This window comes from Triticum aestivum, chromosome 3D (genome assembly GCF_018294505.1).
Source record: "Triticum aestivum cultivar Chinese Spring chromosome 3D, IWGSC CS RefSeq v2.1, whole genome shotgun sequence".
Taxonomy (NCBI): domain Eukaryota; kingdom Viridiplantae; phylum Streptophyta; class Magnoliopsida; order Poales; family Poaceae; genus Triticum; species Triticum aestivum.
The window spans coordinates 135,423,984-135,447,720 of record NC_057802.1 but is presented as its reverse complement, the minus strand read 5'-3'; positions in this window follow the sequence as shown (position 1 = coordinate 135,447,720).

Sequence of the window (23,737 nt, the reverse complement as noted above, 5' to 3'; positions counted from 1 at the left end):
GCATGTGCAATAAAGTAGAGAGGGTTACAGAAAAACTGGATGCACTTCGTGTACAAAACGGACAATCTCTTTCAAAGTATCAGGGTTTCATACGGAAACTCGTCTCTTACAACGGGATTTCATTTTTTTGAACTTATTTGAACTCCAGACTTTTTCTGTGTTCAAAACGCACCATTCAAAGCCGCTTATCAATTTTCAACCCTTTCTGACTTCATTTGTTATTTTTCATGCATTTACTGATTATTTTGAGCTGTACGACCCTGAAATTGAAAAGCATTTCAAATGAACACTGAAAAGGTTGAAAGTTGGCATGGTATCATCATTTCACCCACATAGCATGTGCAATAAAGTAGAGAGGGTTACGGCAAAAACTGGATGCACTTCGTGTACAAAACGGACAATCTCTTTCGAAGTATCAGGGTTTCATACGGAAACTCGTCTCTTACAAAGGGATTTCATTTTTTTGAACTTATTTGAACTCCACACTTTTTGTGTGTTCAAAATGCACCATTCAAAGCCACATCATCAATTTTCAACCCTTTCTGACTTCATTTGTTATTTTTCATGCATTTACTGATTATTTTGAGCTATAAGACCCTGAAATTGAAAAGCATTTCAAATGAACTCTGAAAAGGTTGAAAGTTGGCATGGTATCATCATTTCACCCACATAGCATGTGCAAGAAAGTAGAGAGGGTTACGGCAAAAACTGGATGCACTTCGTGTACAAAACGGACAATCTCTTTCGAAGTATCAGGGTTTCATACGGAAACTCGTCTGTTACAAAGGGATTTCATTTTTTTGAACTTATTTGAACTCCAGACTTTTTCTGTGTTCAAAATGCACCATTCAAAGCCACATCATCAATTTTCAACCCTTTCTGATTTCATTTGTTATTTTTCTAGCATTTACTGATTATTTTGAGCTATAAGACCCTAAAAATTGGAAAGCATTTCAAATGAACTCTGAAAAGGTTGAAAGTTGGCATGGTATCATCATTTCACCCACATAGCATGTGCAAGAAAATAGAGAGGGTTACGGCAAAAACTGGATGCACTTCGTGTACAAAACGGACAATCTCTTTCGAAGTATCAGGGTTTCATACGGAAACTCGTCTGTTACAACGGGATTTCATTTTTTTGAACTTATTTGAACTCCAGACTTTTTATGTGTTCAAAATGCACATTTCAAAGCCACATCATCAATTTTCAACCCTTTCTAACTTCATTTTCATGCATTTACTGATTACTTTGAGCTATAAGACCCTGAAATTGAAAAGCATTTCAAATGAACTCTGAAAAGGTTGAAAGTTGGCATGGTATCATCATTTCACCCACATAGCATGTGCAAGAAAGTAGAGAGGGTTACGGCGAAAACTGGATGCACTTCGTGTACAAAACGGACAATCTCTTTCGAAGTATCAGGGTTTCATACGGAAACTCGTCTCTTAACGGGATTTCATTTTTTTTGAACTTATTTGAAATCCACGCTTTTTCTGTGTTCAAAATGCACCATTCAAAGCCACATCATCAATTTTCAACCCTTTCTGACTTCATTTGTTATTTTTCATGCATTTACTGATTATTTTGAGCTATAAGACCCTGAAATTGAAAAGCATTTCAAATGAACTCTGAAAAGGTTGAAAGTTGGCATGGTATCATCATTTCACCCACATAGCATGTGCAAGAAAGTAGAGAGGGTTACGGCAAAAACTGGATGCACTTCGTGTACAAAACGGACAATCTCTTTCGAAGTATCAGGGTTTCATACGGAAACTCGTCTGTTACAACGGGATTTCATTTTTTTGAACTTATTTGAACTCCAGACTTTTTCTGTGTTCAAAATGCACCATTCAAAGCCACATCATCAATTTTCAACCCTTTCTGACTTCATTTGTTATTTTTCATGCATTTACTGATTATTTTGAGCTATAAGACCCTGAAATTGAAAAGCATTTCAAATGAACTCTGAAAAGGTTGAAAGTTGGCATGGTATCATCATTTCACCCACATAGCATGTGCAAGAAAGTAGAGAGGGTTACGGCAAAAACTGGATGCACTTCGTGTACAAAACGGACAATCTCTTTCGAAGTATCAGGGTTTCATACGGAAACTCGTCTGTTACAAAGGGATTTCATTTTTTTGAACTTATTTGAACTCCAGACTTTTTCTGTGTTCAAAATGCACCATTCAAAGCCACATCATCAATTTTCAACCCTTTCTGACTTCATTTGTTATTTTTCATGCATTTACTGATTATTTTGAGCTATAAGACCCTGAAATTGAAAAGCATTTCAAATGAACTCTGAAAAGGTTGAAAGTTGGCATGGTATCATCATTTCACCCACATAGCATGTGCAAGAAAGTAGAGAGGGTTACGGCAAAAACTGGATGCACTTCGTGTACAAAACGGACAATCTCTTTCGAAGTATCAGGGTTTCATACGGAAACTCGTCTGTTACAAAGGGATTTCATTTTTTTGAACTTATTTGAACTCCAGACTTTTTCTGTGTTCAAAATGCACCATTCAAAGCCACATCATCAATTTTCAACCCTTTCTGACTTCATTTGTTATTTTCATGCATTTACTGATTATTTGAGCTATAAGACCCTGAAATTGAAAAGCATTTCAAATGAACTCTGAAAAGGTTGAAAGTTGGCATGGTATCATCATTTGACCCACATAGCATGTGCAAGAAAGTAGAGAGGGTTACGGCAAAAACTGGATGCACTTCGTGTACAAAACGGACAATCTCTTTCGAAGTATCAGGGTTTCATACGGAAACTCGTCTGTTACAAAGGGATTTCATTTTTTTGAACTTATTTGAACTCCAGACTTTTTCTGTGTTCAAAATGCACCATTCAAAGCCACATCATCAATTTTCAACCCTTTCTGACTTCATTTGTTATTTTTCATGCATTTACTGATTATTTTGAGCTATAAGACCCTGAAATTGAAAAGCATTTCAAATGAACTCTGAAAAGGTTGAAAGTTGGCATGGTATCATCATTTCACCCACATAGCATGTGCAAGAAAGTAGAGAGGGTTACGGCAAAAACTGGATGCACTTCGTGTACAAAACGGACAATCTCTTTCGAAGTATCAGGGTTTCATACGGAAACTCGTCTCTTACAAAGGGATTTCATTTTTTTAACTTATTTGAACTCCAGAGTATTTCTGTGTTCAAAATGCACCATTCAAAGCCACATCATCAATTTTCAACCCTTTCTGACTTCATTTGTTATTTTTCATGCATTTACTGATTATTTTGAGCTATAAGACCCTGAAATTGAAAAGCATTTCAAATGAACTCTGAAAAGGTTGAAAGTTGGCATGGTATCATCATTTCACCCACATAGCATGTGCAAGAAAGTAGAGAGGGTTACGGCAAAAACTGGATGCACTTCGTGTACAAAACGGACAATCTCTTTCGAAGTATCAGGGTTTCATACGGAAACTCGTCTCTTACAAAGGGATTTCATTTTTTGAACTTATTTGAACTCCAGACTTTTTCTGTGTTCAAAATGCACCATTCAAAGCCCATCATCAATTTTCAACCCTTTCTGACTTCATTTGTTATTTTTCATGCATTTACTGATTATTTTGAGCTATAAGACCCTGAAATTGAAAAGCATTTCAAATGAACTCTGAAAAGGTTGAAAGTTGGCATGGTATCATCATTTCACCCACATAGCATGTGCAAGAAAGTAGAGAGGGTTACGGCAAAAACTGGATGCACTTCGTGTACAAAACGGACAATCTCTTTCGAAGTATCAGGGTTTCATACGGAAACTCGTCTGTTACAAAGGGATTTCATTTTTTTAACTTATTTGAACTCCAGACTTTTTTTTGTTCAAAATGCACCATTCAAAGCCACATCATCAATTTTCAACCCTTTCTGACTTCATTTGTTATTTTTCATGCATTTACTGATTATTTTGAGCTATAAGACCCTGAAATTAAAAAGCATTTCAAATGAACTCTGAAAAGGTTGAAAGTTGGCATGGTATCATCATTTCACCCACATAGCATGTGCAAGAAAGTAGAGAGGGTTACGGCAAAAATTGGATGCACTTCGTGTACAAAACGGACAATCTCTTTTGAAGTATCAGGGTTTCATACGGAAACTCGTCTGTTACAAAGGGATTTCATTTTTTGAACTTATTTGAACTCCTGACTTTTTCTGTGTTCAAAATGCACCATTCAAAGCCACATCATCAATTTTCAACCCTTTCTGACTTCATTTGTTATTTTTCATGCATTTACTGATTATTTTGAGCTATAAGACCCTGAAATTGAAAAGCATTTCAAATGAACTCTGAAAAGGTTGAAAGTTGGCATGGTATCATCATTTCATCCACATAGCATGTGCAAGAAAGTAGAGAGGGTTACGGCAAAAACTGGATGCACTTCGTGTACAAAACGGACAATCTCTTTCGAAGTATCAGGGTTTCATACGGAAACTCGTCTGTTACAAAGGGATTTCATTTTTTTGAACTTATTTGAACTCCAGACTTTTTCTGTGTTCAAAATGCACCATTCAAAGCCACATCATCAATTTTCAACCCTTTCTGACTTCATTTGTTATTTTTCATGCATTTACTGATTATTTTGAGCTATAAGACCCTGAAATTGAAAAGCATTTCAAATGAACTCTGAAAAGGTTGAAAGTTGGCATGGTATCATCATTTCACCCACATAGCATGTGCAAGAAAGTAGAGAGGGTTACGGCAAAAACTGGATGCACTTCGTGTACAAAACGGACAATCTCTTTCGAAGTATCAGGGTTTCATACGGAAACTCGTCTGTTACAAAGGGATTTCATTTTTTTGAACTTATTTGAACTCCAGACTTTTTCTGTGTTCAAAATGCACCATTCAAAGCCACATCATCAATTTTCAACCCTTTCTGACTTCATTTGTTATTTTTCAGGCATTTACTGATTATTTTGAGCTATAAGACCCTGAAATTGAAAAGCATTTCAAATGAACTCTGAAAAGGTTGAAAGTTGGCATGGTATCATCATTTCATCCACATAGCATGTGCAAGAAAGTAGAGAGGGTTACGGCAAAAATTGGATGCACTTCGTGTACAAAACGGACAATCTCTTTCGAAGTATCAGGGTTTCATACGGAAACTCGTCTGTTACAAAGGGATTTCATTTTTTTGAACTTATTTGAACTCCAGACTTTTTCTGTGTTCAAAATGCACCATTCAAAGCCACATCATCAATTTTCAACCCTTTCTGACTTCATTTGTTATTTTTCATGCATTTACTGATTATTTTGAGCTATAAGCCCCTGAAATTGAAAAGCATTTCAAATGAACTCTGAAAAGGTTGAAAGTTGGCATGGTATCATCATTTCACCCACATAGCATGTGCAAGAAAGTAGAGAGGGTTACGGCAAAAACTAGATGCACTTCGTGTACAAAACGGACAATCTCTTTCGAAGTATCAGGGTTTCATACGGAAACTCGTCTGTTACAAAGGGATTTCATTTTTTTGAACTTATTTGAACTCTAGACTTTTATTGTGTTCAAAATGCACCATTCAAAGCCACATCATCAATTTTCAACCCTTTCTGACTTCATTTGTTATTTTTCATGCATTTACTGATTATTTTGAGCTATAAGACCCTGAAATTGAAAAGCATTTCAAATGAACTCTGAAAAGGTTGAAAGTTGGCATGGTATCATCATTTCACCCACATAGCATGTGCAAGAAAGTAGAGAGGGTTACGGCAAAAACTGGATGCACTTCGTGTACAAAACGGACAATCTCTTTCGAAGTATCAGGGTTTCATACGGAAACTCGTCTGTTACAAAGGGATTTCATTTTTTTAACTTCTTTGAACTCTAGACTTTTATTGTGTTCAAAATGCACCATTCAAAGCCACATCATCAATTTTCAACCCTTTCTGACTTCATTTGTTATTTTTCATGCATTTACTGATTTTTTTGAGCTATAAGACCCTGAAATTGAAAAGCATTTCAAATGAACTCTGAAAAGGTTGAAAGTTGGCATGGTATCATCATTTGACCCACATAGCATGTGCAAGAAAGTAGAGAGGGTTACGGCAGAAACTGGATGCACTTCGTGTACAAAACGGACAATCTCTTTCGAAGTATCAGGGTTTCATACGGAAACTCGTCTGTTACAAAGGGATTTCATTTTTTTAACTTCTTTGAACTCTAGACTTTTATTGTGTTCAAAATGCACCATTCAAAGCCACATCATCAATTTTCAACCCTTTCTGACTTCATTTGTTATTTTTCATGCATTTACTGATTATTTTGAGCTATAAGACCCTGAAATTGAAAAGCATTTCAAATGAACTCTGAAAAGGTTGAAAGTTGGCATGGTATCATCATTTCACCCACATAGCATGTGCAAGAAAGTAGAGAGGGTTACGGCAAAAACTGGATGCACTTCGTGTACAAAACGGACAATCTCTTTCGAAGTATCAGGGTTTTATACGGAAACTCGTCTGTTACAAAGGGATTTCATTTTTTTAACTTCTTTGAACTCTAGACTTTTTTTGTGTTCAAAATGCACCATTCAAAGCCACATCATCAATTTTCAACCCTTTCTGACTTCATTTGTTATTTTTCATGCATTTACTGATTATTTTGAGCTATAAGACCCTGAAATTGAAAAGCATTTCAAATGAACTCTGAAAAGGTTGAAAGTTGGCATGGTATCATCATTTCACCCACATAGCATGTGCAAGAAAGTAGAGAGGGTTACGGCAAAAACTGGATGCACTTCGTGTACAAAACGGACAATCTCTTTCGAAGTATCAGGGTTTCATACGGAAACTCGTCTGTTACAAAGGGATTTCAATTTTTAAACTTATTTGAACTCCAGACTTTTTGTGTTCAAAATGCACCATTCAAAGCCACATCATCAATTTTCAACCCTTTCTGACTTCATTTGTTATTTTTCATGCATTTACTGATTATTTTGAGCTATAAGACCCTGAAATTGAAAAGCATTTCAAATGAACTCTGAAAAGGTTGAAAGTTGGCATGGTATCATCATTTCACCCACATAGCATGTGCAAGAAAGTAGAGAGGGTTACGGCAAAAACTGGATGCACTTCGTGTACAAAACGGACAATCTCTTTCGAAGTATCAGGGTTTCATATGAAAACTCGTCTGTTACAAAGGGATTTCATTTTTTGAACTTATTTGAACTCCAGACTTTTTCTGTGTTCAAAATGCACCATTCAAAGCCACATCATCAATTTTCAACCCTTTCTGACTTCATTTGTTATTTTTCATGCATTTACTGATTATTTTGAGCTATAAGACCCTGAAATTGAAAAGCATTTGAAATGAACTCTGAAAAGGTTGAAAGTTGGCATGGTATCATCATTTCATCCACATAGCATGTCCATGAAAGTAGGGAGGGTTACGACAAAAACTAGATGCACTTCGTGTACAAAACGGACAATCTCTTTCGAAGTATCAGGGTTTCATACGGAAACTCGTCTGTTACAAAGGGATTTCATTTTTTTGAACTTATTTGAACTCCTGACTTTTTCTGTGTTCAAAATGCACCATTCAAAGCCACATCATCAATTTTCAACCCTTTCTGACTTCATTTGTTATTTTTCATGCATTTACTGATTATTTTGAGCTATAAGACCCTGAAATTGAAAAGCATTTCAAATGAACTCTGAAAAGGTTGAAAGTTGGCATGGTATCATTATTTCATCCACATAGCATGTGCAAGAAAGTAGAGAGGGTTACGGCAAAAACTGGATGCACTTCGTGTACAAAACGGACAATCTCTTTCGAAGTATCAGGGTTTCATACGGAAACTCGTCTGTTACAAAGGGATTTCATTTTTTTAACTTATTTGAACTCCAGACTTTTTGTGTGTTCAAAATGCACCATTCAAAGCCACATCATCAATTTTCAACCCTTTCTGACTTCATTGTTATTTTCATGCATTTACTGATTATTTTGAGCTATAAGACCCTGAAATTGAAAAGCATTTCAAATGAACTCTGAAAAGGTTGAAAGTTGGCATGGTATCATCATTTCACCCACATAGCATGTGCAAGAAAGTAGAGAGGGTTACGGCAAAAACTGGATGCACTTCGTGTACAAAACGGACAATCTCTTTCGAAGTATCAGGGTTTCATACGGAAACTCGTCTGTTACAAAGGGATTTCATTTTTTTGAACTTATTTGAACTCCAGACTTTTTCTGTGTTCAAAATGCACCATTCAAAGCCACATCATCAATTTTCAACCCTTTCTGACTTCATTTGTTATTTTTCATGCATTTACTGATTATTTTGAGCTATAAGACCCTGAAATTGAAAAGCATTTCAAATGAACTCTGAAAAGGTTGAAAGTTGGCATGGTATCATCATTTCACCCACATAGCATGTGCAAGAAAGTAGAGAGGGTTACGGCAAAAACTGGATGCACTTCGTGTACAAAACGGACAATCTCTTTCGAAGTATCAGGGTTTCATACGGAAACTCGTCTGTTACAAAGGGATTTCATTTTTTGAACTTATTTGAACTCCAGACTTTTTCTGTGTTCAAAATGCACCATTCAAAGCCACATCATCAATTTTCAACCCTTTCTGACTTCATTTGTTATTTTTCATGCATTTACTGATTATTTTGAGCTATAAGACCCTGAAATTGAAAAGCATTTCAAATGAACTCTGAAAAGGTTGAAAGTTGGCATGGTATCATCATTTCACCCACATAGCATGTGCAAGAAAGTAGAGAGGGTTACGGCAAAAACTGGATGCACTTCGTGTACAAAACGGACAATCTCTTTCGAAGTATCAGGGTTTCATACGGAAACTCGTCTGTTACAAAGGGATTTCATTTTTTTGAACTTATTTGAACTCCAGACTTTTTCTGTGTTCAAAATGCACCATTCAAAGCCACATCATCAATTTTCAACCCTTTCTGACTTCATTTGTTATTTTTCATGCATTTACTGATTATTTTGAGCTATAAGACCCTGAAATTGAAAAGCATTTCAAATGAACTCTGAAAAGGTTGAAAGTTGGCATGGTATCATCATTTCACCCACATAGCATGTGCAAGAAAGTAGAGAGGGTTACGGCAAAAACTGGATGCACTTCGTGTACAAAACGGACAATCTCTTTCGAAGTATCAGGGTTTCATACGGAAACTCGTCTGTTACAAAGGGATTTCATTTTTTTGAACTTATTTGAACTCCAGACTTTTTCTGTGTTCAAAATGCACCATTCAAAGCCACATCATCAATTTTCAACCCTTTCTGACTTCATTTGTTATTTTCATGCATTTACTGATTATTTTGAGCTATAAGACCCTGAAATTGAAAAGCATTTCAAATGAACTCTGAAAAGGTTGAAAGTTGGCATGGTATCATCATTTCACCCACATAGCATGTGCAAGAAAGTAGAGAGGGTTACGGCAAAAACTGGATGCACTTCGTGTACAAAACGGACAATCTCTTTCGAAGTATCAGGGTTTCATACGGAAACTCGTCTGTTACAAAGGGATTTCATTTTTTTAACTTATTTGAACTCCAGACTTTTTCTGTGTTCAAAATGCACCATTCAAAGCCACATCATCAATTTTCAACCCTTTCTGACTTCATTTGTTATTTTTCATGCATTTACTGATTATTTTGAGCTATAAGACCCTGAAATTGAAAAGCATTTCAAATGAACTCTGAAAAGGTTGAAAGTTGGCATGGTATCATCATTTCACCCACATAGCATGTGCAAGAAAGTAGAGAGGGTTACGGCAAAAACTGGATGCACTTCGTGTACAAAACGGACAATCTCTTTCGAAGTATCAGGGTTTCATACGGAAACTCGTCTGTTACAACGGGATTTCATTTTTTTAACTTATTTGAACTCCAGACTTTTTCTGTGTTCAAAATGCACCATTCAAAGCCACATCATCAATTTTCAACCCTTTCTGACTTCATTTGTTATTTTTCATGCATTTACTGATTATTTTGAGCTATAAGACCCTGAAATTGAAAAGCATTTCAAATGAACTCTTAAAAGGTTGAAAGTTGGCATGGTATCATCATTTCACCCACATAGCATCTGCAAGAAAGTACAGAGGGTTACGGCAAAAACTGGATGCACTTCGTGTACAAAACAGACAATCTCTTTCGAATTACCAGGGTTTCATACGGAAACTCGTCTGTTACAAAGGGATTTCATTTTTTGAACTTATTTGATCTCCAGACTTTTTCTGTGTACAAAATGCACCATTCAAAGCCACATCATCAATTTTCAACCCTTTCTGACTTCATTTGTTATTTTTCATGCATTTACTGATTACTTTAAGCTATAAGACCCTGAAATTGAAAAGCATTTCAAATGAACACTGAAAAGGTTGAAAGTTGGCATGGTATCATCATTTCACCCACATAGCATGTGCAAGAAAGTAGAGAGGGTTACAGCAAAAACTGGATGCACTTCGTGTACAAAACGGACAATCTCTTTCGAAGTATCAGGGTTTCATATGGAAACTCGTCTCTTACAACGGGATTTCATTTTTTTGAACTTATATGAACTCCACACTTTTTTCTGTGTTCAAAATGCACCATTCAAAGCCACTTCATCAATTTTCAACCCTTTCTGACTTCATTTGTTATTTTTCATGCATTTACTGATTATTTTGAGCTATAAGACCCTGAAATGGAAAAGCATTTCAAATGAACTCTGAAATGGTTGAAAGTTGGCATGGTATCATCATTTCATCCACATAGCATGTGCAAGAAAGTAGATAGGGTTACGGCAAAAATTGGATGCACTTCGTGTACAAAACGGACAATCTCTTTCGAAGTATCAGGGTTTCATACGGAAACTTGTCTGTTACAAAGGGATTTCATTTTTTTGAACTTATTTGAACTCCTGACTTTTTCTGTGTTCAAAATGCACCATTCAAAGCCACATCATCAATTTTAAAACCTTCCTGACTTCATTTGTTATTTTTCATGCATTTACTGATTATTTTGAGGTATAAGTCCCTGAAATTGAAAAGCATTTCAAATGAACTCTTAAAAGGTTGAAAGTTGGCATGGTATCATCATTTCACCCACATAGCATGTGCAAGAAAGTAGAGAGGGTTACGGCAAAAACTGGATGCACTTCATGTACAAAACGGACAATCTCTTTCAAAGTATTAGGGTTTCATACGGAAACTCGTCTGTTACAACGGGATTTCATTTTTTTGAACTTATTTGAACTTCAGACTTTTTCTGTGTTCAAAATGCACCATTCAAAGCCACATCATCAATTTTCAACCCTTTCTGACTTCATTTGTTATTTTCATGCATTTACTGATTACTTTGAGCTATAAGACCCTGAAATTGAAAAGCATTTCAAATGAACACTGAAAAGGTTGAAAGTTGGCATGGTGTCATCATTTCACCCACATAGCATGTGCAAGAAAGTAGAGAGGGTTACGGCAAAAACTGGATGCACTTCGTGTACAAAACGGACAATCTCTTTCGAAGTATCAGGGTTTCATACGGAAACTCGTCTCTTACAACGGGATTTCATTTTTTTAAACTTATTTGAACTCCACACTTTTTCTGTGTTCAAAATGCACCATTCAAAGCCACATCATCAATTTTCAACCCTTTCTGACTTCATTTGTTATTTTTCATGCATTTACTGATTATTCTGAGCTATAAGAACCTGAAATTGAAAAGCATTTCAAATGAACTCTGAAAAGGTTGAAAGTTGGCATGGTATCATCATTTCGCCCACATAGCATGTGCAAGAAAGTAGAGAGGGTTACGGCAGAAACTGGATGCACTTCGTGTACAAAACGGACAATCTCTTTCGAAGTATCAGGGTTTCATACGGAAACTCGTCTGTTACAAAGGGATTTCTTTTTTTGAACTTATTTGAACTCCTGACTTTTTCTGTGTTCAAAATGCACCATTCAAAGTAACATCATCAATTTTCAACCCTTTTTGACTTCATTTGTTATTTTTCATGCATTTACTGATTATTTTGAGCTATAAGACCCTGAAATTGAAAAGCATTTCAAATGAACTCTTAAACGGGTTGAAAGTTGGCATGGTATCATCATTTCACCCACATAGCATGTGCAAGAAAGTAGAGAGGGTTACGACAAAAACTAGATGCACTTCGTGTACAAAACAGACAATCTCTTTTGAAGTATCAGGGTTTTATACGGAAACTCGTCTTTTACAAAGGGATTTCATTTTTTTGAACTTATTTGAACTCCAGACTTTTTTTGTGTTCAAAATGCACCATTCAAAGCCACATCATCAATTTTCAACCCTTTCTGACTTCATTTGTTATTTTTCATGCATTTACTGATTATTTTGAGCTATAAGACCCTGAAATTGAAAAGCATTTCAAATGAACTCTGAAAAGGTTGAAACTTGGCATGGTATCATCATTTCATCCACATAGCATGTGCAAGAAAGTAGATAGGGTTACGGCAAAAATTGGATGCACTTCGTGTACAAAACGGACAATCCCTTTCGAAGTATCAGGGTTTCATACGGAAACTCGTCTGTTACAAAGGGATTTCTTTTTTTTTGAACTTATTTGAACTCCAGACTTTTTCTTTGTTCAAAATGCACCATTCAAAGCCACATCATCAATTTTCAACCCTTTCTGACTTCATTTGTTATTTTTCATGCATTTACTAATTATTTTGAGCTATAAAACCCTGAAATTGAAGGCAACATATAGCTCTCATAAATAGATAAGTGACCAAATTAATAGAAGTTCATCATCACATTAAAACCAATGTACATACATAGTTCTCACTGAACAACATATAGCTCTCCAGAGTATCTAATTAAACCATATATTGATGAAAGTGCGTTATATCGACTAGAGGGGGGTGAATAGGCGATTTTTATGAATTCTTCGCTGAGGAATTTGCGGGTGAGGAAATTCCTTATTGAAGAACTACTTGCAGCGGAATAAGTACTCAAAAGTAAACATAGCAGAATACAAGCATGGTCATCATGATGAAATGAAGACGAGCACAGAGTACAAAAAGCGTAAACACAGGATGGCACAGGATGAAGACAAACAGACTGAAGAAATTGAACTGAGGAAATTGAGAAAGTCTTCAGTCAAAGTCTTCAAACATAGATATGAGCAAATGAAAGAGTTTAGGAAATAGAACCAGTAAGCTTGGTGAAGACAATGATTTGGTAGACCAGTTCCAACTGCTATCTCAGTTGTACGTCTGGTTGGAGCGGCTAGGTATTTAAACCTGAGGACACACAGTCCCGGACACACAGTCCTCACCGTATTCTCCTTGAGCTAAGGTCACACAGACCTCGCCCAATCACTCGTGAAGAAAGTGACTTCACCAACAAGGCTGATGAAGGCAATGATGACTACGCTCCCCCCTATTGCCTCATGGCAAAGGGTGCCAAGGTACTCAAATATACCTCCTCTGAATCAAGTGAGAACGAATCTGATGAAAACCTCAAGCCCAGCTACTCTAAACTTGCTAAGATTGCTGTGAAACAACAAAAGGCTTTTGAAAAGGTTCAAAACATGCTAGACAAAAGTGATGATATGTTGGGTGAAGAAATGGATCGCACTAAAACCTTGACTGACAACCTTCAGAGACTTCCGTCTAGGTTTGACAACCTTCAGGGTCATCATAACTGTCGTGGTATTGTCACGGTAGATGTCCTAGTGAAAAGACTTAGTCGTGGATCCATCGCAACTAGGAAGCAAGAAGGGGTTAATCGGGACAAAGGACACGAGGTTTATACTGGTTCGGCCCCTTACGGTGAAGGTAAAAGCCTACGATCCAGTTTTGAGTGGGATTGCGTATGTCTCGATAACCAGGGAGCGAATCGGCTTGACCTAGCTCTCGATCTGATGTTACTTGCCCTAAGCCGCCACGGGGTCGTCCCCTTATATACACGGGTTGACGCCCTGTGGTCTACAGAGTCCCGTCCAGCTCATAAACAGTGTCCGGCTCGGTGACTAGTTAATCTTGCCTTATGATACAAGTCATACCATTGCGGCGGTTTATCACTACGGGCCTTAAGTCGTCTTTGGGCTTTGGGCCCTTAATTGAACCGCCATCTTCAAGCTTGGTCTTGGGCTTCGAGAGTCTTCATAGGTATAACCCGGTCCCTCCTGGGCGGGTCATACCTAATAGTTATATCCCCAACATTAGGCCCCAGATTGATTTGAACTGGTTCATGTCAATCTTCAATACTTAAGCAAAATCTTCTGCTCTTCTCTTGTATAAAATTTTTGTAACCCGCCATGACGTCATCCTTTGGATTTATGGTGACCCGCCATGACGTCATCTGCCATTAATGCATGTTTTGCCCAACGTATCTCAACAGATCCTTATCTTAATGACCATCCCGAGAATCGAGGCGTCTTTGTAGTTGGATAATCATGTTTGCGGCCTCCTTGTTTTTCGCGCCCACTTATCAGTCTTCCCTTGTAAATAGGCACGACCAGGTCTTTCCTCATTCTCGCCTTTCCTCGTCTTCATCCTCTCGCAACCCTACTGCCACTCGAGCTCCGTCGCCGCCGCAGAGCACCTTGTCTTCCTCGACCTCGGCCGCTGCATCAACCTGAATCAGTCCAGATAACGGCAGCGACCCTCCGAAGTAGATCTGCAGCTGTAAGTCTTCGCCTTCCTGCACCTCAGATCCGCATTAGGGTTTTCAAGTTCCTCTGTGTTCTTCATAGTTCATCGCAATTTCTTCGTAGTTCGTCCACCGCAGCCTCTTCTGAGCCCAAAAGTAACATATAACTCATGCGGTAGTTGTTTTGCGTCCATTTTTGGTCATAGCAGATCCCTTTTTCTTGTACAGAGGCCTCATTAGAACTCACGAACTCATCTGTACTAGATTTTTAGGTCTAGAATATTTTCTTTTCTGAACATCCATTTGATCCAAAATAATAGCTGCAACCTGTGAAACTTGTTTGTGCAACACTTTGGAAAAAACTGTATTTGTTAGATCCACCTTGCCTTGGAGACTCTTATCACCGGTTTAAAAAAGGCAATGCTCAATCGACAATCCTGATCACCCATGGCGGTTTAGATAACTTAACTGCTTATGACTCTCGTGGCGGCTTAAATAACCTGACATAATTAGGCATATACCATTAGGCCCCTTTGTAAGCCGCCATTTTGAATATGTATGGTAATACTTGTTCTCCGGGTTAAGTTTAAGCCGGCAATTTCACTCTTTGTTAGGCTTCCGTCTTCACAATGCCGCCCAAAGCACCCAAAGCACCCGTTACATGCAATTGGGTCAAATCCATCGTCACAGAAAGCACTCTTGCTGATTTTGTGAAGACTGGCTATCCGCCAAAGAAGGAAGTCATGTCCTACCGTGCTCCTGATCCAACAGAGGAAAAACCTCAACCCAAAGAAGGGGAAGTCATCGTCTTTACTGATCACATGAGCCGGGGTTTTTCTCCACCCGTCTCAAAGTTTTTTAGAGACGTCCTGCACTTTTTTGACCTCCGACCTCAAGACATCGGGCCCAACTCTGTGTCTAACATCTGCAACTTCCAAGTGTTCTGTGACGTGTACCTTGGAGAAGAACCCAACTTGCTGCTCTTCAGAGAATTATTTTACTTGAACCGCCAGAATGAACGTGCCAACGGGCTTAGCTTGGAACTTGGTGGGATCTCAATCCAGCGACGGAGAGACTGCATTTTTTCGTATGCCGATCCACCGAGTCACCCCAAAGACTGGAACCAGACATGGTTCTATTGTCAAGATACTTCTCCGGCTGGTGAGAACCCTCTGCCCGGCTTTCGCGCCCTGCACCTCGAGTCCACTCATCCTCTACCAGATAAGCTGTCTCCTGCTGAACGCCAGAAGCTTGCCCCCACCATGAGTAAAGTCAACGCTCTTTTGGGGAATGGCTTAAATGGCATCGATTTGGTCTGGGTTTGGCTGGCCTGGCGGATTATTCCATTGAGCCGCCGCCCTGGTTTGATGTGCAACTATACAGGCCAGAAGAATGATCCTCTGCGGCACAGTCCTAATGATTTACCTGACGACGTCATTGATGACATGACAAAGTCACTCCTGAATGAGAGCCTAGTAGACTGCGGCAAAGTAGGTTTGAGTCCTTTCTGCAAAGCCAACCCGGCTCCAGCGGTAAGCTAGTAATTTAAGCATTTTTACTCTCGTCTTTGAGGTTTTACCTTTACTCAAAACTCTTTATTGAAATTCACAAGCCACTGACGAATTTTGGAAAGCCAAATATGACCATGAAGCTGCAAAGAAGGCAGAAAAGCTAAGAAAGCCGCCAAGAAAGCCGCCGCCAAGAAGAAAGGACATAAACCCAGCGCCTCAGACATGCTTCGACTAGAGGACACCTCTGAGTCAGAGGTAGCTCTTGATTCTCTAGGCTCCTTTTTTAACTATCTTATTGACACTGATTATCATCAGGAGGATACAGGGGCGAGTCATGCAGTGGTTGAAGAGGTAACTATTATTTCCTCCTACTCCGAGCCTTTGCCAAGACAGAAAGTCCGAAGAGAAACCCGGAAAGTAATATTTTCACATCCTTAGCTTACCAAGATCCTCAATTTCTTTTGAAGCAATAGATGCATGAGAGCCGGAGGCAGACCCGGACCAGTAAAGATGCAGAACTCTCGTCCGGCTTACCCAATGTAACAAGAAAACGCCGGAACGAGGTCACCTCCGATTTATATTCCTTTTATCCTTTGGCGGGTCTCACTCGTCAACCGCTCAATTCTTCTGACTCAAATTATCAGGACACTTCACCTTCCTCCAGCGAGTCAATGCAATCCAATTTGCCGGCTTTTAAAACCGCTCCAGGGTAATGATAACATGCTTAATTTGTGCTCATTTCAATTTGCTACACTTGTACTGACCTTTTGATTTTATGCAGTGGACAAGCAAAGCCCAGCAAGAGGGCGAAGAAGAACAAGCCGGCCGAAGAGCCGGTCCTAAATGTGCCGGAGCTTGGAACAGCTGCACCTGAAGCCTCCACTCATGAGCCGCCGCCTGAGCTAGCTCATGATATACCAACACCCACTCCTGACCCGCCTGTCGAACAAGCCGTCGATGGTTCTGATAATCCGGAATTTCCTAGCCCGGCCAAGATGGATGACCTTCAAAATCTTGATGTTGAAATTACCAAGACCAGCTTTGTTGAGCCGGGGAGACCAACCGTGCTGGCAAGTGTTCTGCCAAGGAAGAACATCTGGAACGCCGCAGAACTAAGCTTGATGTTGCTGATTATACTCATATGAGTATTGGAGAAATCTTTTCTGGCTATATGAGCCAAGTGCACAGTAGCCGTGACATAGAAATTGACATGGTGAAGCAGATGCACCAGAAGTTTGAGGTACAATCCTTTATCCATATTCATTTATCTTTACCATGCCAGCCCCCAAGTCTATTGCTTATGATGAATATGCTGTAGACTTTTAGAAATAAACTTAGCAATATTAGTAACATGGTTGAATTAAAATACAGAAGAATTCCGGCTTACTACGTAGCCCCCAAGGGGCGGTTTAATCAGTATGATTGAACCGGTTCTTCATATGGTTGCACAGAACAAACTATTGAAAAGGCTTTAAACAGCAATATACATTAGCCCCCAAGTGCCAAATACTCTTGCTTGCAAAGTGATTGGGACTTACTGTCATGAACCGCCACTTTAAACAAAATTCTTCAGCACACATTAGCCCCCAACTGCCAAGTGTTATTGCTTGCAAAAGACTTGGGACTTAATATTGCAGCATGATAATCCTGACTTTGACCCGGTATTTGTACAGGCCACCAATAGTCAATTTGAATCGGAAATATCTGACTTGAAGAATCGCCTGGAAGCACAGGAAATTGAGACCCAAAAAGCCAACTCCAAGTTCGAGTTCAGCGTATCTGAACAGGAAAAACTGAAAAAAGGCTTTGAAGTGGAAAAGAAAGCCTGGGCTGATGAAAAGATTGCTTTGATCAACCGGGCTGAGAAGGCAGAGGCGGCTCTTGCAGAAGCGACCGCCGAATTATCTGGTTTAAAACGCCATGTATCTCAGATGGTCTCAGCAATCTTTGGTAAGTCACTCTGCAAGTGTTAGATATTTGAGTCTTAAGCATATCAATTGTCATCAACTCACCTGACATTGGAATGCTGGCCCCAAGAGCTCAAATCTTAAGAGCATGCTGATAAAGCTAAAGGCGGTTTACACGCTGGTGGAGCAACTCTACACCGGGTCTCAGCGTGCCTTAGCCGCAGTGGCCCTGTCGAATGAAGTTCCCACCCTCCTGTCGGATGTATTAAAGCGGCTTGCTGTGCTACCTCAGCGGTTTAATGAACTAAGGCGATCTTCTGCGAGAGCCGGAGCCATAGCTGCATTAAGCCGAGCCAAAGCGTGGCTACCAGAGCTAGACCCGGCCGACATCGCCATTGGGTATCCAAGCATAAAGGAGGACGGTACACCTTTTGGACAGGAGGACTTCACCACTTGTGTTAAGGAGATACGCCCTATGGCCACCCTGATTGCTGATGACACGGATCTTACCAAGTATCATCCGGGTTATGATGCCAAAAATCGGAGGATTCCAACGCCTCATTATGAAGTGATCAGTCTGATCCCTCCAATTCGTAAGCATACCTTCGCCCCTGAAGTTGACCCGGCCGGATTAATTGATGATGAAGTTGAATTTGAAGCTTTGAATGGCATGGACTGGTCATCATCAACCTTCCAGGATAGGGAACAAGATGGAGGAGCGGAAAGGGATGATCCGGAAGCTTCAGGCCAACAACGCAATTGATCCGTCGGGCGGCTCATGTTTATGCTTTGCTGAAAAACAATGTTAATCATTTGGACTCGGGGAGTCATATAATAGGGTAGAAAAAACACTTGGTTTTGTCGTGCCATCGTGCACGTGTTTGGTGCTCAACACTGTTTAAGACGCCATGTTATATTCACCCATGTTATACTTATCATCTGTTTTCCTTACGCTGAAAAACGCTTTTAAACTGTCCTGCATATAAAAATAAATCACAAGACCCTTGGCGGCTTACTGCAGGGTGGGTTATATATCTTACATAAAACCCGGCACATGAAAAAGAATCATAGATAAACTTGTTATCCATTATAGCTTTGAAACATAACTATAATATCATACCTGTGATCCTTTAACTTGTACTGCTGGTTTATAGAACCCGAACAATAAGGGTGATGACCCAATCCTGTAGAAACCAGTGCTTCCGCATAGATGATGATTGTCATAAGCTGGCGACTTATCGTCTAAAGTCAAGCCGGGTTAAATGTAAACCACTCATATATACTTTAGATATGATCAAAAAGGCCTTAAGTAAAATTTAGAAAATTGTTTGCAAAAAGACTTTAAAAAATTTGGGCTTCTGATTTGAATACGATCAGAAAACCGTTCCAAAGGGGTTAAGCTAAGATTCGAATACGATCATATAGCCCCCAGTGGCTTTGGCGTTGCGCCGATCAAGAGGGTACCGACAGCGATGTTCTCTTTGGTTCGAATACGACCTATGTTTGAACAGGAAGCCCCCAAATGACCTTGAGAGGTTTTTAACGACCTTGATTCGAATACGATCCAAGTCGGACCCAAAGGGGTTGAGCTATGATTCGGATACAATCAAGAAGCCCCCTAGTGGGTTTGGTAGTGTGCCAATCAAAAGGGTACCGACAGCTATGTTCTCTTTGGTTCGAATACGACCTATGTTTGAACAGGAAGCCCCCTAGTGATCATGATGTTTTAACGGCTAGATTCGAATACGATCATGAGCCGGATCAAAAGGAAAGCCAGATTCAAATATGATCAGCCCCCTGTTGGTCATTTTTTAAAGACATAACAATGAAGACATAATAACTTGAGGATGAAAAGGACGGAGGTCCTGCTTTATTACTTATCATAATATATACATCGTCAAAATATGTACATCATGAGAGCCGGTGGCTCAAGTGTAGTAAGGCCGAAGATGAGCAATATTCCACAGCCGGCGGGTCTCCTCTTCCGACTTACATGAGTCTTTGTGCTCTCGAACATCGATAAGATAGTATGACCCGTTGTTCAAGTTCTTGCTGACCACAAAGGGTCCTTCCCAAGGTCGGGATAGCTTGTGCGCATCAGACTGATCCTAGATGAGCCAGAGCACCAAGTCACCTTCCTGAAAGGTTCTAGACTTAACCCGGCGGCTGTGATAACGGCGTAAGTCCTGTTGGTAAATCGCCGAGCGGGCTGCTGCTAAGTCGCGCTTCTCATCTAACAGGTCAAGTGCATCCTGACGGGCTTGCTCATTATTAGCTTCAACGTAAGCCGCCACACGGGGCGAGTCATGACGGATGTCACTCAGTAGAACCGCCTCTGCTCCGTAAACCATGAAGAAAGGCGTATAACCCGTAGATCTGTTAGGTGTAGTATTGATGCTCCATATCACAGAAGGCAACTCTTCTACCCAACAACCCGGCGTCCGCTGCAAAGGAACCATAAGCTGGGGCCTGATGCCTTTCAAGATTTCCTGATTAGCTCTTTCAGCCTGCCCATTGGATTGGGGGTGAGCTACTGATGAAACATCAAGCTGGATATGATCACGTTGACAGAACTCCTCCATGGCACCCTTGGACAGATTAGTACCGTTGTCAGTTATAATACTGTGTGGAAAACCAAAGCGAAATATCACCTTTTCATGAATTGAACCGTCGTGGCTGCATCACACTTACTGACTGGCTCTGCCTCAACCCACTTTGTGAATTTTTCAACTGCCACCAAGAGGTGGGTCTTTTTGTCTTTGGACCTTTTGAAAGGCCCAACCATGTCGAGCCCCCAGACTGCAAACGGCCAAGTAATTGGAATCATCCTCAATTCTTGAGCCGGTACATGAGCCCGTCGTGAGAATTTCTGACAACCATCACATTTACTGACCAGGTCTTCCGCATCAGCATGAGCCGTCAGCCAATAAAATCCATGACGAAAAGCCTTCGCCACAAGGGATTTTGAACCGGCATGATGGCCACAATATCCTTCATGAATCTCACGAAGAATTTCTTGACCCTCCTCAGGAGAGACACAACGTTGAAACGCCCAAGTGACACTGCGGTGATGTAACTCCCCATTGGCAATCGTCATTGACTTAGACCGCCGGGTCATCTGCCTAGCCAAGGTTTCATCCTCCGGCAACTCGCCCTGGGTCATGTAAGCCAAATATGGCACTGTCCAATCTGGGATAATGTGAAGAGCCGCCACCAGTTGTGCTTCCGGGTCAGGAACAGCCAAGTCTTCCTCTGTAGGCAACTTGACAGAAGGGTTATGCAATACATCCAAAAAGGTGTTAGGTGGCACCGGCTTGCGCTCAGACCCCAGCCGGCTTAAAGCATCGGCTGCCTCATTCTTTCTGCGATCAATGTGTTCCACCTGGTAACCCTTAAAGTGTCCAGCAATTGCATTAACTTCACGATGATAAGCTGCCATGAGAGGATCTTTAGAATCCCACCTGCCTGAGACTTGTTGAGCCACCAAATCTGAGTCGCCAAAGCACCTTACCCGGCTTAAGTTCATCTCCTTAGCCATCCGAAGACTATGGAGCAAGGCCTCATACTCAGCTGCATTGTTAGTACAGGGAAACATCAACCAGAGTATATAACAGAATTTATCACCTCGAGGGGAAGCTAAAACAACTCCAGCCCCCGAGCCCTCCAATTGCCTGGACCCATCAAAGTGAATAGTCCAATATGTGTTGTCCAGCTTCTCTTCAGGCATCTGCAACTCTGTCCAATCGTTGATGAAGTCCACCAATGCTTGGGACTTAATAGCATTGCATGGCACATACTTTAAGCCATGAGGCCCAAGTTCAATAGCCCACTTGGCGACTCGTCCCGTGGCTTCTCTATTCTGAATGATATCTCCCAAAGGAGCAGAACTTACCACAGTGATGGGGTGAACCTGGAAGTATTGCTTAAGCTTCCGGCTTGCCATGAACACCCCGTAAACGAGCTTCTGCCAATGTGGATATCTTTGCTTGGACTCAATAAGAACCTCACTGATGTAGTAAACCGGCTGTTGAAACGGATGCTCCTTGCCAGCCTCTTTGTGCTCCACCACAATTGCAACACTGACAGCACGTGTGTTAGCAGTCACATATAGCAATAAGGGCTCCTTATCAATGGGAGCAGCAAGGACCGGCGGCTCAGATAACTGCTTTTTCAAATCTTCAAAGGCAGCGTTAGCAGCATCACTCCAGACAAAGTTGTCCGTCTTCTTCATCATCTGATATAGTGGTATGGCCTTCTCACCTAACCAGCTTAAAGCAGCAATACGGTCCGCCAGACGCTGAACATCATTGATACACGCCGGTTTAGCCAAAGAGGTGATTGCCTTGATCTTCTCCGGGTTAGCCTCAATGCCTCTGTTAGAGACCAGAAAACCCAAAAGCTTGCCAGCTGGCACTCCAAAAATGCACTTGGCCGGGTTAAGCATCATTTTGTAGACCCGGAGATTATCAAAGGTTTCCTTCAGATCAACTATCAAGGTCTCCTTCTCTCTGGACTTCACCACAATGTCATCCACATAAGCAAGAACGTTGCGCCCAATCTGATTGTGGAGACAATTCTGCACACATCACTGATAAGTCGCCTGGGCACTCTTAAGCCCGAAAGGCATAAACACATAATAGAAGGCTCCAAACGGAGTGCTGAAAGCCGTCTTCTCCTGGTCCTTAACTGCCATTTTAATCTGATGATACCCAGAATAAGCATCCAAAAAGCTCAGACGCTCACAACCCGCCGTAGCATCAAAGATTTGATCAATACGGGGAAGAGCAAAAGGATCAGTCGGACAAGCCTTGTTTAAGTCCGTGTAATCCACACACATACGCCAGGTGTCGTTCTTTTTTAGCACAAGTACCGGGTTAGCCAACCATTCTGGGTGAAAAACTTCAAAAATAAACCCGGCCGCCAAGAGCCGGGCCACCTCCTCACCAATAGCTTTACGCCTCTCCTCATTAAACCGCCGAAGAAACTGCTTGACCGGCTTAAAGTTTGGATCAATATTAAGAGTGTGCTCAGCGAGTTCTCTCGGTACACCCGGCATGTCGGAAGGTTTCCATGAAAAGATGTCCTGGTTCTCACGGATGAACTCGATGAGCGCGCTTTCCTATTTGGGATCCAGATTAGCACTGATACTGAACTGCTTAGATGAGTCGCGTGGAACAAAATCAACAAGCTTGGTTTCATCAGCCGACTTAAATTTCATCACCGGCTCATGCTCCGTGGTTGGCTTTTTCAAAGACGTCATGTCCGCCGGGTCAACATTGTCTTTGTAGAATTTCAACTCCTCTGTCGCACAAACAGATTCAGCATAAGCAGCATCGCCTGATACGTCCATTTTGCATCATGCTTTTATATCGATATTTATTGCATTATGGGCTGTTATTACATATTATGTCACAATACTTATGCCTATTCTCTCTTATTTTACAAGGTTTACATAAAGAGGGAGAATGCCGGCAGCTGGAATTTTGGGCTGGAAAAGGAGCAAGTATTAGAGACCTATTCTACACAACTCCAAAAGTCCTGAAACTCCACGGAAGTTATTTTTGGAAATAATGAAAAATACTGAGCGGAAGAAATACCAGAGGGGCCCCACACCCTGGCCACGAGGGTGGGGGCGCGCCCTACCCCCCTGGGTGCGCCCCCTGCCTCGTGGGCCCCCTGGTGGCCCTCTGATGCCCATCTTCTACTAT